The sequence below is a fragment of the Sus scrofa genome, chromosome 11 (assembly GCF_000003025.6).
Source record: "Sus scrofa isolate TJ Tabasco breed Duroc chromosome 11, Sscrofa11.1, whole genome shotgun sequence".
NCBI lineage: Eukaryota > Metazoa > Chordata > Mammalia > Artiodactyla > Suidae > Sus > Sus scrofa.
The window spans coordinates 32,415,733-32,433,163 of record NC_010453.5 but is presented as its reverse complement, the minus strand read 5'-3'; positions in this window follow the sequence as shown (position 1 = coordinate 32,433,163).

Genomic DNA, 17,431 nt, shown 5'->3' with positions numbered 1-17,431 from the left:
TTGCTTTTAATTTTTTCAGGTTGAATTTAGAATCATGTCTATCAAGTTAAAAAAAGTCATTGCGGAGTTCCCGTCTTGGCGTAGTGGTTAACGAACCCAACTAGGAACCATGAGGTTTCGGGTTCGGTCCCTGCCCTTGCTCAGTGGGTTAACGATCCGGCGTTGCCGTGAGCTGTGGTGTAGGTTGCAGACGCAGCTCGGATCCCGCGTTGCTGTGGCTATGGCGTAGGCTGGTGGCTGCATCTCCGATTCGACCCCTAGCCTGGGAACCTCCATATGGCGCAAGAGCGGCCCAAGAAATAGCAAAAAGACAAAAAAAACCAAAAAAAAAGTCATTGCTATTTTAATTGATATTGTATTTAAGCTATGTGTATTCTTATGGAAGAAATTGTAATTGTATCCTGCTTAGTTTTTGTGCCTTTCCATTTAGTCATATTTTCTTCGAGATCCTTCTATAAACTTTATAGTTTCACTTTTAGGGGAGAAAAACAAAAAACCTCTTCCTCTCCCCTCAGAGATTCAATTGCTAGGCTCGAGAATCACACCGATAAAGACAGATTAATGAGAGAAAAAACAATTTTAGTTATATGATGACTGATGACCAGTGTTTTATAAAGAAAGGAGACTCAAAGAAGTGACCAGATGATTGAGGCTCAATACCATCAATACCACTGAACACTAAACAAAGGAAAAGGGATTGGGGGCTCTTAGGCACAGGTGGCAAGTTATAGGAAGGGGAGAGGAGGAAATGGATGGTAAGTATTGTCTTATGCAGTTAAGAGTCTCTCAGGTGATGAGAATTAACTCAGGGGTAGTCCTCTTCCAGGTGTGGAGACATTTTTACAAATGAAAATTTCCTTTATAAAAGGGGAGATGTCTTCACTTTTTTTTTTTTTTTAGGGATGCAGGTGCATTATATGGAAGTTCCCTGGCTAGAGGTCAAATCGGAGCTACAGTTGCCGGCATACACCACAGCCACAACAATGCCAGATCTAAACCACATCTTTGACCTACACCATAGCTTGCCACATTGCTGGATCCTTAACCCCTGAGCGGGGCCAGGGATTGAACCCACATCCTCATGGATACTAGTCAGTTTTATTTCTGCTGAGCCACAATGGGAACTCCAAAAGGGGACATTTCTACAGTTGACCCTTGAACAGCAGGATTTGAACTGTTCATGTCCACTTACATGCAAATTTTTCTTCAATAGTAAACACTGCAGTACTACATGATCCACTGTTGGTTGAATCAGTATGCAGAACTGAAGATACAGAGGTATGACTATAATCTATACACCAATTTTCCACTGCGCTAAAGGTTGGTGCCCCTGAGTGAGCTGTTCAAGGGTCAACTGTATTCTATTTTTAGGCAGTTAGGAAGAGGTAAATAGAATGTCCTGCCTTTGCTGGCTCTTAGTAGCCTTTAGCCCTAAATAATCCATATACAGAAGAAGCATATTTTGGGGTGTTCACATTGATTTTGGGGTCTGCAGAATTCCTTGGAAGGTAACTAGTTGTTCTATCTTTTTATTACTCTATGTGTAACATTTCCTCTGAATATTAATTTGGAGGCATTTATGTTTTAAAAATCTCACTTATTAATTCTACTTCATTTTCAGTTTATTATCTGATATTTTCTACATAAACTGCTGTCTACGTAAACATACATTATTTGTAGGTAAAAATAATTTTATTTCTCCTTTCCAATAGCTATATCTATTTGTTTGGTGAGAACTTTTAGGAAAGCAGGTTTTATTTTGTTTATGTTTATACACCCAGTGCCTCAAAAAATGTATGTGCTTAATATATATTTTTGATTAAAGAAAGGGATTTTTATGTGATAGTTACGGTGGTAGATGTTCTTGCTTCATTCAGATGTTAATAGAAATGCTTACAGTATTTTATCATTGAGTATGATAATTACCATTTGGTTTGAGGTAGGTATTCACTGTAGGAAAATAGTTTTCTATTCCTAATTTTTAGAGACCTTAAAATTAAGAATGGGAGTACATTTTTATCAAATGCCTCTTCTAATTATTTTGGCATTTTAGGTGGTATGCTAACAACGTTACTGTAACAATTTATGTGTGGTGATAGTGAATTTTAATGTACTGTTGAATTTAATTCACTACTACTTTGGCATTTTCACATATTGTTTCAATGTTCATTTGGAGGGTGTGAAGATCAAAGGCTTGCCTCTGAGCTCACTTCCTGCCTCACTTCCCCATGATGTTCCAGGAAGGATTGGAACTGATATCAGAAAGGGTAGAATTAGAACAGCCCCTTAGGAAATGGGGCCCTGGTACTGAACATGGGAAATCAATCCTCATTTTCTTCAGATTTCCGGAAGCTGCAGATCTGCATCAGCTACAGTGATGTCCGATGCCTATTGTTGGGTTGAAACATTTCCACCAATCCCTCACTGTCTACGGATTTTCCTTTCCTTTTCCATGGTCATTTTCTTGAAGGAGACTCAAGCTATCATAAAACTTGTATTTTCCCTTTTCTTGGGATGGCTTTATTATTGTCGTGTACTTGAGATAAGTTGGCACTTCATTGGGCATTAGGAGTCAAAACCCATTCATTAAAGGCCAGAATAACTGGCAGAAAGAGGATTAAACAGTTCATATGTGGAGCACACCACACAGGGCAACCTGAGAACTCCCTGGCTCACCGGTTAATCATCTGATGTCTTTAAATCACAAGCATGACACAAGAACGCATATGGCAGTTTACCATGAAGTTTTTGGTGCCTCAGAGTACAGAATAGCATTCAGGGCAGGAGGAAGCCATTTAGTATGGACAGCAGACCTGTGTCCCCCCTCACCCCCAGATCATATGTTGAAATGCTAATGTCCAGTGTGATGGTACTAGGATGTAGGGCCTTTTTGAGGTAATTATGTCACGAGGTGGAGCCCTTATGAATAGGATTAGTGCTCTTATAAAAGAGGCCACACAGAGTTCCCGTCGTGGCGCAGTGGTTAGCAAATCCGACTAGGAACCATGAGGTTGCGGGTTCAGTCCCTGCCCTTGCTCAGTGGGTTAACGATCCGGCGTTGCGTGAGCTGTGGTGTAGGTTGCAGACGCGGCTCGGATCCGAGTTGCTGTGGCTCTGGCGTAGGCGGTGGCTACAGCTCCGATTGGACCCTAGCCTGGAACCTCCATATGCCGCGGAGCGCCCAAGAAATAGCAACAACAGCAACAACAACATCAACAACAAAACAGACAAAAAAAAAAGACAAAAAAAAAAAAAATAATAAAAAAAAAAAATAAAAAATAAAAGAGGCCCACAGAGTTCCTACTCCCTTTCCACCATCTGAGCGCTTAGATGGTTTCAGACATAGTTTTGTGACCAATCAATGCTACCCATGACAGCATTCAACTACATATGCATGTTTCAGAACACACCAAAGACAAACAGAAATAAATATTTTTAATAACATACCAACCTGAATAATAGAAAACTATTATTACCTCCTTGAGGGTAATGGAAAATTGATTATAATCTAGATTTATTTCTGTGGATTTGGAAGAGGCTAAAATAACTTGGGGTTGCCCAAGTTCATTTTTTTGGCCACACTGTGGGTGGGGCTGTGGAAACATTTCACACTTTCACAGATTTTAGGACCTGCCTAAACAAGTTGATGTGATCAAAAGTTAAACACCCCATCCACCAGATACCATGTTCATAGAGCCTAGCACATTCTAGGTGTTCAATAAATATTTGTGGACTAAAAAATTAACACATGGATATTTCTGGTACCAAAAGAAGCAGCTGATTATATTTGAATAAGGATGAAGAAAGTGATCAGTATTTTCTTCCCTTTCATGTCACACTATAATTTTTTAAAATAATTCAATGAATTTTATTATACTTATAGTTGTACAACTATCATCACAACCTAATTTTAGAGCATTTCCATCCTAAACCCCCAGTCCACCCCTCCCCACCGACCTGTCCCCTTTGGTAACCATAAATTTTTCAAAGTCTGTGAGTCTGTTTCTGCTCTGCAAATAAATTCATTTGTATCCTTTTTTGAGATTCCACATAGAAGTGAAATTATATGATGTTTGTCTCTCACTGTGTAATTTTTAAAATAAAGAACCGAGAAAAAAATTACCAATTGCATGAAGCTACTTAAAAGACCAGGAGAAGTGGCCCTAAAAGTTGTGCACTCAAATCTTATGTTGGTACATCCCTGCCTGCCTCATGTCCTCTTAGTAACTGAGATGGGTACAGGAGTGGGGTAGGGGTGGGTAGAAATTCAAAATGGGCTTCAGGGAAGAGCAATAAAAATGATGAGCAGGTGGATATATGATTATGAGGAAAGCCTGTGGGAATCAGAACTTTAGATAGGTGAAAGGAGAATGAGGAAAACTTAATATTTTTCTTCAAGGATATGAAAGGTTATAATGAGGAATGTGCTGACCAGCTGCTCTTTACTGTCTCAGAGGACAGAACAAAGACAAAGAGAGGTACTTTATAGAGAAGTAATAGAACTTCATGGTGAGGCCTATTAAATTCTTGGCTCTGTTACCAAAATAGGGTGGGGGAAAGTAGGAGAAGTCAGTGGTTAAGGAACCAGCATCATTGGCATCACCAGAAAACTTGTTAGACATGCAAATTCTCTCTCTACCACTCGCTCGCTCTCTTGCTCGCAGTCTTTTTTTTTTTTTCTGCTTTTTAGGGCCACACCTGCAGCATATGGATGTTCCCAGGCTAGGGGTCCAGTTGGAGCTGCAGCTGCCAGCCTATGCCACAGCCACAGCAATGCTGGATCCTTAATCCACTGAGCGAGGCCAGGGATTGAACCAGGATCTTCTTGGTTACTAGTCAGGTTCATTACCACTAAGCCACAATGGGAATTCCTTAGACATGCAAATTCTTCAACCATGTCCCAGACCTACTGAATCAGAGACTCTGGGGTTGGGCTTAGCAACAGGTCATTTAACAAGCCCTTCAGGTAATTCTAATAGACATTAGGTTTGAGACGCATTGGGATAAATAAATTCTCATAAATGCTTAGTTTCCTGATTATTATTATTACTATTTTCAATGTATAATTTATTTTATTCAAGTATAGTTGATTTATAATGTGTTCATTCCTGCTGTATAGCAGAGGGATTCGCTCTCTCTATATGTGTGTGTATATATATATGTATATATACACACACATATATTCTTTTTTATATTCTTTTTCATTATGGTTTATCACACGATACTGAATATAGTTCCCTGAACTGTACAGTTTCTGGAGATTCTTTAGAAGCAAATGAAGATTTTCTTCTTTGGCTGTGCCCATGACATGTGGAAGTTCCCAGGCCAGGGATTGAACCAGGGCCATAGCAGTGGTTCGAGCTACTGCAGTGACAATGCCGAACCCTTAACCTGCTGTGCCACAGGAGCACTCCAAGAAATGAAGATTAAGCCTCTTCTGGCTCAATACTATCTGTATTTTATCAAGAAGACACCCCCATTGTGGTAGTTTATATCCATCAGTGCTATAAACCTCAAGGGATAAAGTTTGTCTACCTTGGAAGATAAAACTATTACTTGTTTGGGGATATAAACTAGATTGTAATCAGCAAGAGTGCAAACTGCCCCAGAGCAAAAGGGATTTCCTTTTGCTCCAGAAATTACTAAAGGTACTTCACAAATGATGCCATCTTACAAAAAAGTAAATCACCAGCTGAATGTCAAAATTTCAGGATCTGGAGAGAGATGTGGATACACAGAGTGATGATTATGATTATGGATGTTCTTATTAGGTAGAGTTAGTGAAGAAAAGAAGACAAGAATAGTTCGTACTAGAAAGGAAGCTGTAAAACAGGCATTCTTAGACTCTGTTGGAAAGATTGAAAAGGCTACAACCTGGAATTCCTGTTGTGTATATATATATATTTGTAGTAAGATATTTGAAAGTTAGTTTACTGACAGTTTTCTCTTTGGGTTGTAGGATAAGGTAATCATTGCTTTATTCCTCATTCTTTTGCATATTGGTTTATTTCTTGGTATAATGAGCATACAAAACGTAACTTTTATGTTGCTGTAAAAAAAAAAAAAGGCCTACCAGGGAAGTTATAAAAATGAACAGAATCATTGCTGTCATTTAGGAATGAGGAAGCAGAAGAAAAGCTCTGCTGGAAAGTCAGGATGACCAGAGACGGCTTTTGTAGAGAAGTATTAGATGAGGCTGAACAGAGAGGAAAGAATTAAAGAGAAAAGGTGGAGGAGGCAGCAGTCATGACACGGGTAGAGGCAGTTTGTGGGAGAATTGGGCTCTGAGAGTCTAGAATTGTGTGCACTGTGAGAAGAAGGAATTCGTGTGTCTAAGGACTGGTGAGACCGCTATACCAGCTCGGACGGTGACTGGGGAAGGTCTGAGTTGGGCTGTTTTCAGGAAGGTTTGCTGTTGATCCCTGGCACTCAAGTTTCCTGTCCCCTCTAACTTTCATGATTCCTAGTATCTACACTTTCTGGAACTTTCTTTGCTCTGCCCTGCTTGTACTTCTGGACAACGGAGGTAGTAATACTGAGAGAAAAAGGCAGGAAAGGTGATCCTTGACCTCTGAATCTCCCTACCCCCGATTGTCATGGGGCCCTGGTGAGAGGAATATGAGATTTCTCCTCTTATTCTCTGTCAAAGCACCCTATAATGGGCTTCCTTTTTAGTACTTACTAGAATTTCCAGTTTCTTCTTTGCTGTTGATAATGTCTGCAATTATCTTTAAAGTTCTTTAACATTATAATATGATATTATGAGATGCAAAACTTGGGTTAAGCCAATACCTGGGGATTGATTTAGACAGCATGGTCAAGATGTAGTCAGCTAGGATGCTACTAAGTACAGTTGGGGTCAGATAACATTTTATCACAAAGAACCCACTCCAGAGGTAGCTATTGCAGGCCTTTCTATTATCCAATCTCTATCAACAACAGGTTGTTTCTAATTAGCATATTGGATTATCAGAAATAGGTTTCTATTTGCATAAAATATAGTCTATTGCTTAATGTGGGGAGTATTAGGAAATGATCTGTCAGTTGTGTAATTAAGGTATTTAATATACAATGACTGTTTAATAAATAGTATAAATAGGGTATTAGAATCCATTAAGGCTTGTGACTGTTCCCCTAGGGACAGCACTTAAAAGTCTGGGTCATGGCCATGAACTCTAGACTATGACAGGCTATCAGGGTGACAGAATCTAGCCTCTAGAAATTTGGCATTGTCTTAAAATGAGCTTTTCATGTAAAGTTAGTGGTTAAAGCATCTGAAAGGAAAGAGAGTGGAGGCCTTCTCCAGGCTATAGAAGTTGTATGAATTTTTTTTTTAATATTTGCTTTGCTATTAAAAGTTTTAGTTAATAAACACCTACTGGTCTGACTTGATTTTGCATAACCTATTATTCAGAAATAGCTTACTCTCTCTACTTCAGACTTCTTTGGTGGCCACCATAATCTATAAAAGACCCTAAGAATCATGCATATGGTCAATAGGTCAGTTTGAGGCAGGAGATAGATGGGTCCCAGGCTGAGCAACTGGAATCTGTCCCCTGTGGACAGGTAACTTCAAGATAAAGATTATAGCAGGAGCAAAAAGGAGCTACATCCTGCTTGGATAAAAGATAGAGACCATGTATTTCTCATTCTGGAGATCAAGGAGACCTCCTAAACTACCCACTTGTAGAAACATCCTCGGAGGTTAGAGAAGGGGGGGGCACCAGGCCATGGTACATCCTGCCAACTTCCCAGAGACCCTGGCAGTCAAATCCATTGGCTAAAAGATGCACCAACCTGAGTCAAGTCAAATGTGAGCTCAAGACCAGATGAAGCAAGATGATTGGCTCGAGGAAGCCTGGAAGGACTGTCCCCTTACAAGTGATTTAAATCGTCTCCAAAGCATATGTTGCTTTCTTCCTCTTTTGCTCTTTGTCTCTGTCTGTCTCTGTCTCTCTCCCTCTCAACCCCCACCCCCCAGCCTGCCTGTGCTTCCTCCACACCTATCTTCCCTCTCTTCTGTCTTAATAAACTCTTATTTGCCTCACTACCCTCAGTCTCTTTGCCACATTCTTTCTCTAAAGGGACGAGGACTGGGGACCCTCGTTAGTGGTTAGTGGTTAGGGTTCAGTGTTCTCACCCTCAGCCAGGGGAAAACAAGTCCTTGGTGGTTAGCATTCTGGATTATCATCTTCCTCCCTCCTTTGGCTGTGAAATCCTCACCTGGTTTGCACTCTGGCACTTAGCATGGGATAGCTATGGTAAATTTGTGGGAATAATTAGGTTGTGAATTAGTTGGCTGTGCTCTCCAGCACTGCTTCCTACTCTTCCCCAATCTTCCTGATGAAAGTAACAGAAGAAACAGGACCTTTTGCTGCTGCACAGAGCACTACCCAAAGATTCAGTAAGTTCAGACAGGAAAAAGTACTCTCTCCAGGCTGAGTAACACATTTAATTCTTGGGCCCTTGGGAAACATGTTGACCCAAACTTCTTTTTAGAGTGGTTGTGGCAGACTAGACAAGTGGAAATGAAATAGTGCAGTAATAAAGAGTGGTCAAAGGATCTAATTGCCTAGTTAAACCCTCTACTTACTGGTCTGACTGCCAGCAAGCTGGTGCCTCAGTTTCCTTATAAAAACAGTAAGGAGTTCCTGTTGGGGCACAGCAAAAATGAATCTGACTGGTATCCAGGAGGATGTGGTTTGATCCCTGGCCTTGCTCAGTGGGTTGGGGATCTGGTGTTGCCATGAGCTGTGGTATAGGTCGCAGATGGGGCTTGGAACCTCTGCTGCTGTGGCTGGGGTGTAGGCCTGCAGCTGAGGCTCCAGTTCGACCTCTAGCTTGGGAACTTCCATATGCTGCAAGTGTGGCCCTAAAACAACAACAACAACAACAACAAAACGGTAATGACTTATAGGTTTGTTGAGAAGCTTAAAGCTTAAAGGAGATAATACATGTGAAAATATTTATTTATTTATTTATTTAGGCTTTTGGGGGCTGTACCTGTGGCAGGTAGAAGTTCCCAGGTAAAGGGTCAAATCAGAGCTACAGCTGTTGGCCTACACCACAACCACAGCAACACGGGATACAAGCTGCATCTGCAACTTACATGCACCACAGCTCATGGCAACACTGGATCCTTAACCTACTGAGAGACCAGTGGTCGAATCTGCATCCTCATGGATACTTATTGAGTTTGTTTCTGCTGTGCCGCAACGGCAACTCCAGATACGTGTAAGAGATTTAGAAAAGAGCCTACCAGGCCTGAGGTAAGCTCTAGGTCACAATTAGCACTTATTATTATTATCACTATTTGTACCAGGAAACATGGTTGTGAATAAAGTATTTGGGTACCAGGTGCTCATTTCTCTAAGTAAGTGTTTTCAAACTGGGAAGAACATGGAATCATCTGGAGAGGCTGTTAAATATTTGGATTTTCAGCCCGTGCCCCTCGAGACTGATTCAGAGCGTCTGTGATCTGTAACCAGAGATTTCCCTCAGGTGATCCTCTGTTAAGCCAAGTTGGGGGGCTCTGCTTTAGGTGAATACGGAAATGGATGCCTAAGCACCTGCATTCATCTAGCTTAAAGTTGGCTTCTGATTAAGAAACCTGCCTGGGGCAGTTTTTGGTGCTCAGGGCACTTTTTAGTAGAAAGAGCTAATTTTATTCCTTAAAGCAATAAGAGTTTGGATTTTGGACTCCTAAAACATTTGGGTTTGACTCTGTTAATGGAGTGTGACCTTCAGCCTTTCTAAACTTCCGTTTCTTTATCTGTAAAATGTAAATAGTAACAGTTTCTTCCTCCTGAGAATACTGTAGGATTAAATGAGACTGTCTATCTATCATCTATCTATCTACATATCTATAATCTATCTATTACAGTTCCTGTACAGAACAAAGGCTCAGTAAGTAATCATAAATCATAATTAGGATTAATCCTAACCTGACATCCCCTTCCAGTATGGCTGAGTAAATCCTACTGAACCTCACTCTTCTGCTAACAACTATAAATTCTGGAAAAAATGAAAAATCATGGGAGACATGAACAAAAGACATAGGAGAATGAAAAAAGCAAGCAGATTCTGGAGAGGAGTTAATGCTTTAAAAAAGGGAACTGCATGGATGAATTACTCTTTTTTTTTTCAATAGTATTTAGTCTGAGGGCAGGCCAAAGTTGACATCAAGACATCACTAAACTCTAAAAGAAAAATTTCAATTTTTCTGGCCTAAAGAACCAGAGGACATGTTGGTGGCAACCACAGCTATTGACAAATAAGGCGGAGAATCCCAGAGAGTTTGAGAGGCAGAGCTTCAAGTCCTGTTATAACATCTGTCCAAATCTCTGGCTAACTGTTAAACCATGCATGGGACAGACTCAGCTAAAGATTAAAGAACTCAACTCAGCTTTAAGTTGTTGTCCTCGAGGCAGTGTCTTAAATTTGAGTCCAACCAAATAATTGCTTGCTAAAACAGAAAATTTACATTCTTAAGAGAAATATAAAGAATTCAGTTTCTAAAACACAATGTTTACTATGTCAAGGATACAATCTTAAATAACATGACATTTAATGCACCAGGAAAATATGACCTATTCTCAAGAGAAAAGACAAACTCTGAGGAGGGCAAGATATTTGAATTGGCAAACAAAGATTTTAAAGCAACTATTTAACTATGCTTAAGGATATAACTGAAAATATGTCTTCAATGAAGGAAAACATGGAAAGTCTAAGTAGAGATAATGAGAAACCATTTGGACATTCTATAAATGGAAATATAATATCTGAAAAATTTAAAAAGTTACTGAATAGGCTTAGCAATCAGTACAGCATGGATGACAGGAAAGTCAATAAACCTGAGCTAGTTTAATAAAAATCAAATCTGAATATTGGAAAAAAAAGAGTAAAAAATTGAATGGTGTCTCATTGACCAATGGAATGATATATAAAACTGAAGTCTGAGAAGAAGAGGAGATGATGAAATAAACCCTAATTCTAATCTTCACATGAGTAAATGGAGATGGGGTAAAGATGTAGAAGGCGGCGTAGATGGCTTTCTCTATCATCTGTTAAAACTGTTTCAAATTTTCAAAATGCAAATAGCATTTCCTATTTTAAGTGTTGATTCTTTTTTTTTTTAAATTTTACTGGAGTATAGTTGACTTACAATGAATATTGTATTAATTTCTCATGTACAACAAAATGATTCAGTATCCATTCTTTTTTCTCTTATAGGTTATTACAGAATATTAAGTAGATTTCCCCGTGCTATACAATAGGTCAGTATCCATTCTTTTTTCTCTTATAGGTTATTACAGAATATTGAATAGATTTCCCAGTGCTATACAATAGGTCCTTGAAAACTGAAGTGTTGATTCTTTTTAAAGTTCTCCCTCTCTTTCTTTTTTCTTTTCCTTCTCTCTTTCCTTTACCCCCTTCCTTCCTGCCATTCTTCCCCCTCCTCTTTCTTCCTCCCTTTCTCTTTTTCTTCTACTTCTTTCCCTTCTCTTCCTTCTTCTAGATCTTCTCCTCCTTCTTCCCCTTCTTTTTCTTCCTCTTCTTCTTCTTTCCCTCATATTTTTCTCTCTCTCTATTCCTGTCAGCAAATATTTATTGAGTTCTTAATAAATTTCCTAGAGAACAAGACTCATCTAGTTCCTATTGCTGGCCTCCCTACTGGAAAGTACCTATACAGCTCCTTTTTGGTTGTGAATGTTTAATGCATGCTTACATTGAACTAGGGAGGGATATATTTCAGCAATGTTTTTCTCTTCCCAAGTAGACTTAATTGAGAGCTGAAAAGTCAAAGGAAAAAGATTGCCACTGGAGATTTACTCCAGCACCAGATTCTCTCTACCTCTTCATCAGCTCACAACTTTACTGGAGCCTGGTTTTCAAAGCACCTTGGATTAGATTATGTAGATGATGTAGATGCTTCTTCATTTTTGTAAGCTGCTGGGAGGTTTGCAGTTGTTTTAGCACCCACTCACATCATCTCTGATCTGTTCCTGCTAGAAAACTTCTCTCCTGTCTTCCTTACTCTTTAGCAATACATCCCTTAAACCTCTCCTTTACTGAGGAACTGGAGTGGGTTTTAAAATCTTAACACTGCTTTAAAATTTCAGTGGCTTTTAGTATGCTGCCTAACAGAGTCTAAGCTTCTCGTTTGAGATCTAGGCTCCTTGCAGCTTCCAGGCTCATCTTAATCTCTCGCTAACTCATTTATATCCCAATGTGCCCTGCTGCTTCGTGTCTCCATGTTTTCCCTGCCCTCTCCACTTATCTGTATGTTGAAGGCCTATGAAACAATATAACAATAAATGAACAAAAAACTTTTTCATGTATGACCTCTGAGAATCAACCCAGATCATCCCAGAGAAAATTAAGAATTATTAGCTTTATACTACCATACTTAATCAAATCTAAAACATACCCCTACATGTTATCATTTCTGAAGTCAGACAGCCTTTATCATTGCTGATATCTTATGACTACTGGTGGCCAGGCAGGCAGCAGACACAAGGTAGTTGTTGTTTTAGGTGTATGCTTAAAATTAGTTATTATTTATGGGAAAGTGACTATTGTCAACAGACTATTTAAGTTAGGCTTCCAAAGAAGAATCATGAATTATTATTTTTTTAAGCAGAGGAAGGTTTATTGCAGGGCTTGCAAAGAGACAGGTGGCTCATGTCTCTAAAAAAAGCCTGAACTCTGGATCATGAATCTTACATTTTTGAAATCTTTTATTTACAACTTTTCCATAAAGTCAAGAAAAAACTTGCAGATACTTGCAGAAAGAGTATTAGTAACTTGAAAGAAAATCCTGTATCATGTTGAAAGACATAAACATGAAAAACTCTGACTCAAAAAGTAATATTGAAAAGACAAACTCTGAATTGGAATAAATTTCAGGAGCATAATAATCAATTCATTTTACTTATATTTTTCCTTTGATGCATCTATAATATAAAACTGTACTTCTAGAGTTCCCTGGTGGCTTAGTGGGTTAAGGACCTGACATTGTCACTGCTGTGGCTCAGGTCACTGATGTGATGCTAGTTTGATCCCTGGCCTCAGAACTTCTGCATGCTGTGGGTGCAGCCCAAACAAACAAATAAACTCTGTGCCTTTAAAATTTCCTTTAAATAAATATTAATTATAAAATAAATATTTACTTTGTATTTTATACCTATATATTATAAGAAAACATTTATATAACTTTTAAAATGATAAGAAAGCATTTATTTAATGTCATAATTTAAGTAGGAGTAGTTTTCCATAATGATTCTTAACTTAATGGTACATTTTTATGGTGTCTTAGATTTGATAAAATATTTCTATGTATTTTATGATTATACTTTTCCTTCAGTATTCCACTTATTTATTGTAAATACCCTTAAATCTATTAGCTATAAGCTTCTTAGAAACCAGGCAACATGTTTCATATATAGACGGTGGGGTCAAGATGGCAGAGCAGTAAGATGTGGTGCTCACCTTCTCCCACAAACACATTAAAAAAACCCATCTACATGTAAAAAGATTAACACAAAACATATACTGAACACTGACAGAAGACTTTAAGCCTCCAAAAAGGGCAAGAAACCTTCCATATAACTAGGTAGAACAAAGGAAAAAAAGGGACAGAAGAGAAAAAAAGAAGGAGTCAGGACAGGACCAGCATTCCTGAGAGGGATCTGTAAAAGAGGAAAGGAACTCGCACCCTGGGAAGCCACCTAATTGGCAGGAAGATCAGCTGAGATGGAGGGACCTCAAAGCCTCAGAGAAAAGTGCAGCAGGTGGACTGAGGAGGGCAAAGCAGAGAGAGAACTGCACAAACCTTCAGTACCATTGCCCGGGAACCACAGCCTGAGGTGCTTGGATGGGAGCTGGGAGCTGAGACTCAGGTTCCAGAGGCCAGTTCTGGGGAGAGGACTAGGGTGGGCTGTGTGGAAACAGCCTGAAAGGCTAGGGAACAGTGCACCACAGGCTGGGAAGCAGAGTGCCACAGCCAAGGGAGCAAGGGAGGAGTCCTGGGCCTGCAGGAGAAGCCAGGCACCATTTTTGGGGAGGATGAGATGAGGAGGGGCAGGTTGCCATAGGAACATCTTTCTCTGTGCAGGTGCAGGCTCTCAGCAGTGGGGTGCTTCTTGCACTGGCTAAAGGCAGCTGGGTACCTCTTGTGAGGGGTAAGAATACTAGGGTATCTCTTGCATGGGCTGTGGGTGGTGGGGATAAACCACTGAAGCCATCTCAGACTCCAGGGGCCCACCACCACTAGGGGTCTGCGAATGGGCACCACCTGGGTTCCAGTCACTTCAAGGATCAGTGCAGAGGAGAGCACTGTAACTGAATGCCACCTTTTGTTGCTCTCACTCCCCAGGAATGCAAGTGCCCTGCTGCTGCCACTGCCAAATGCTCTAGGTGCTGCTGACACCTGCCTGAGGGTCACTGCCACTTCCCAGGGCCCAGCAACCAGGAGTAGCTTGCACTACCTCCCTGTGTGTCCTCGCCACAGTCAAAGACCCAGAAACCAGGCACTGGCTGCTAGCACTGGCCATTGCCTCCATCTCCCTGGCACATGTTTAGGCTGTACACCAGAATGAAGATAACAGCCTGCACACACTGAGGAAAGCATCCAAACCCAAATAAGCCTTCATGACCAAAAAAAAAAAAAAAAAAAAAAGTTAAGTCCTCACAAAATACCCAGGGATGCAAGCCATCCAAGACTACAGCAAAGTAGTTGTTTTTGCTAAACTCACAGAATAAGAAAAATGTAAGCAAAATCAAGAAGTTCAGGAGCCATTTCCAGTTTAAAAAAACAGGAGAATTTCCCTGAAGGAGCAAACAATGAAACAGATCTCTGCAGTCTAATGGACACCAAGTTCAAAAAGGAGATAGTGAAAATACTGAAGGAATTAAGAGTGGATATGAACAGAAATGCATATTACTTTAGAAAGGAACTAGAAAATATAAGGAGGAGCCAAGAAAAATTATAAAATTCATTTGCGGAGATGCGAACTGAGTTAAAGGCATTGAAGAGCAGAATAAATAATTCAGAGGAACAAATAAGTGACTTGGAAGATAGAATAATGGAAATCATCCGATCAGGAGAGCAGACAGAAAACCAAATGAAAAAAACATGAAAGCAATATAAGAGATCTGTGGGATAATATAAAACTGAGCAATTTATGCACTTTAGGGATTCCAGAATGAGAGGAAAAAGAAAAGGGGATTGAAAATACATTTGAAGAAATTATGACTGAAAACTTTCCAAATCTAAATGAAACAAATATCAATATACAAGGAAGCACAGAGAGTCCCCCCGCCAAAAGTTGAACCCAAACAGATCCACACAAAAACACATTATAATAAATAATAGCAAAAGTTGAAGATAAGTAGAGGATTCTAAAGGCATCAAGAGAAAAAGGAATAGTTAATTATCAGGGAACCCCCATGATGCTATCAGCTTCTTTCTCTACAGGAACACTACAGGCCAGAAGAGAGTGGCAAGATATATTAGAAGTTCTAGAAAAGAAAAAATTGCAGCCTAGAATATTCTACCTGACAAGAATATCATTTAAAATAGAAGAATAAAGAATTTCTCCAACAAACAAAAACTAAAAGAATACAGCAATACTAAACCCATTCTAAAAGAAATACTGAAAATTCCTCTCTAAATAGGGTAGAAGAAAATACACAATAAAGGAAATCACAATTGGAAGCTAACCATTTCAATAAGCCATTATACAGATCTAAAAAAAAAAAAAAACCGAAAACCAAAAACCAAAAAACAAAAACCTCCAAAACAAACTCATTGTAAAAATGATGATAAATACAAGGAACAGCAAGAGTATAAACATGATGATGTTAAAAAAGGACATCGTGGGGAAGGAGAGTAAGAAAATCTTTACTCATTTTTTTTTTTTTTAAATGTGTTCGAGCCTGTATGACTATCAGGCTAAAGCAAGCCGATATATGAAGGGGTTAGCATACTTGAAAAACAGGGCAACCACTGGAGTTCCTGTTATGGTGCAGTGGAAACAAATCAGATTAGTGACTGTGAGGTTGTGAGCTTGATCCCTAGCCTCTCCCAGTGGGTTAAGGATCTGGTATTGCCCAGAGCTGTGGTGTAGGTCACAGCTGGGGCTCGGATCCTGTGATGCTGTGGCTGTGGCCAGCAGCTGTAGCTCTGATTTGACCCCTAGCCTGGGAATCTCCATGTGCTGTGGGTGAAGCCCTGAAAAGGAAAAGAAAAAAAAAAAAAAAAAAAAAAAGAAGAAAACAGGGCAACCACACATTGAAATCAAACAATACATTGTTTGGTTTCACAAAAACTAAAAAGGACACAGCATAAAATAAAAGAAAATTATCCAACCAAAACCAAAACCAGAGAAGAAACATAGAATCAACTGGAAAACAAGGCTTAAAATGGAAATTGATATGTATTTATCAATAATTACCTTAAATGTCAATGCAGTAATGCCCCAATCAAAAGACATAGAGTGGCAGACTGGATAGAAAAACAAGACCCTACAACATGCTGCCTACAAGAGACTCACCTTAGGGCAAAGGACACATATAAACTGAAATTGAAGGGATGGAAAAAGTTATTTCATGTGAGTGGAAAAGACAGGAAAACAGCAGTTGTAATACTCATATCAGGCAAAACAGACTTTAAAACGAAGGCCGTAAAGAAAGACAAAGGACAGTATTTTTTTTTTTTTTCTCTTTTTGCTATTTCTTGGGCCACTCCCGCGGCATATGGAGGTTCCCAGGCTAGGGGTCCAATCGGAGCTGTAGCCACAGGCCCATGCCAGAGCCACAGCAACGCGGGATCCGAGCCGCGTCTGCAACCTACACCACAGCTCACGGCAATGCCGGAACCCTAACGCACTGAGCAAGGGCAGGGACCGAACCCGCAACCTCATGGTTCCTAGTCGGATTCGTTAACCACTGCGCCACAACGGGAACTCCGACAAAGGACAGTATTTAATGATAAAAGGATCAATTCAAGAAGAGGATATTACACTTGTTACTATATATGCCCCTAATGTAGGAGCGCCCAAATACATACACCAAATACTAACAGACATATCAGGAGAAATTTTGGGGAATACAAAAGAGTAATAATGCCACTTGCAGCAACATATAGAACTAGAGAGTCTCATACTAAGTGAAGTAAGTCAGAAAGAGAAAGACAAATACCATATGATAGATACCACTTATATCTGGAATCTAATATATGGCACAGATGAACCTACCTACAGAAAAAAAAAAGACAAACAAAACCAAACTCGTGGACATGGAGAACAGACTTCAGGTTGGGGGGTGGGGGAGGAAGGAGAGGAAGTGGGATGGACTCAGAGTTTGTGGCTAGTAGATGCAAACTATTGCTTTTGTAGTGGATTGGCAATGAGATCCTGCTGTGTAGCAC